General features: G+C 40.2%; 1 non-coding gene across 1 annotated transcript; it reads right to left on the minus strand.

Annotated features, from left to right (window-relative positions):
* Positions 1 to 497: 497 nt before the first annotated feature.
* On the minus strand, positions 498 to 604 carry LOC141610232 (small nucleolar RNA R71). Its single transcript, XR_012528130.1, has one exon. It is a non-coding gene; the product is annotated as a small nucleolar RNA R71 (small nucleolar RNA).
* Between the last annotated feature and the right edge of the window lie 382 nt (positions 605 to 986).

Raw genomic sequence — 986 nt, forward strand, 5'->3', positions numbered from 1 at the left:
ATAAGACTTGCTAGAAATACTTTGAGAGGTATTAGTGAGGTTGTAGATATTCAAACAAATACTATTGAGTTCATCAACCCTTTTGCAAGAGAAGGTGAGGAGAACCCAACACAAAATCAACCCACAATGCCTAAATTTTCATCACATTCCGTACCAACCGAGGAGAACCTACCCAATGGTACTCCCACACCACAACACTTAACCGGAAATTTCATTGCTAAATCCGTATTTATCCAATTAGTCGAAAGAAACCAATTTGGGGGCATGCCTAGTGAAGACTCTCACTCTCACATGGAGGCTTTTTGTGATTATTGTGATGCGATTTCACAAACCGGTGTAACTCAAGACCAAATTCGATGGGTTTTATTTCCTTTTCTCTAATCGGCACCGCGAAACAATGGTTGAAGAGCCTTGATAAGGCTACTCTTGGAATTGACTCTTGGAAGAAGTTAGCTCTAGCTTTCTACAAAAAATTATACCCTCCGAAAAAGACAAACATGCTAAGAGCTCAAATTACGGGCTTTAAGCAAAGGGATGAAGAATCTTTGTATGAAGCTTGGGAGGGATTTAAAGGAACTTGTCGCTCATGTCCTCATCATGGACTTAGCGAATGGTTCTTGGTTCAACAATTTTGGAACGGTCTTTATGAAGACTCAAGAAACATTCTCAACATGTGATCGAATGGTATGTTCAAGGAAGTTGACGATAATCAAACTTGGAACAAAATTGAGGAAATGGCGGTCCATAATTCACAATATAGTAGACCTCGCAAGGCTACTAGAGGAGGAAAGCATGAAGTCGACTCTATTACTCAATTGGGTGCTCAACTTAGCGCTCACATTGACATATACCATGAATTTGAAGTTCGAAAAAGCTATGGCTAAACTTGAAGAAGCCTCAAATCCACCAAAGCATCATGTCAATGCCATGACGGCATCTTTATCAATCCCAAGTGGGATATGCGAGAATTGTGGAACTTTAGGACA

Source organism: Silene latifolia, chromosome 10 (assembly GCF_048544455.1).
Source record: "Silene latifolia isolate original U9 population chromosome 10, ASM4854445v1, whole genome shotgun sequence".
Classification (NCBI taxonomy): Eukaryota; Viridiplantae; Streptophyta; class Magnoliopsida; order Caryophyllales; family Caryophyllaceae; genus Silene; species Silene latifolia.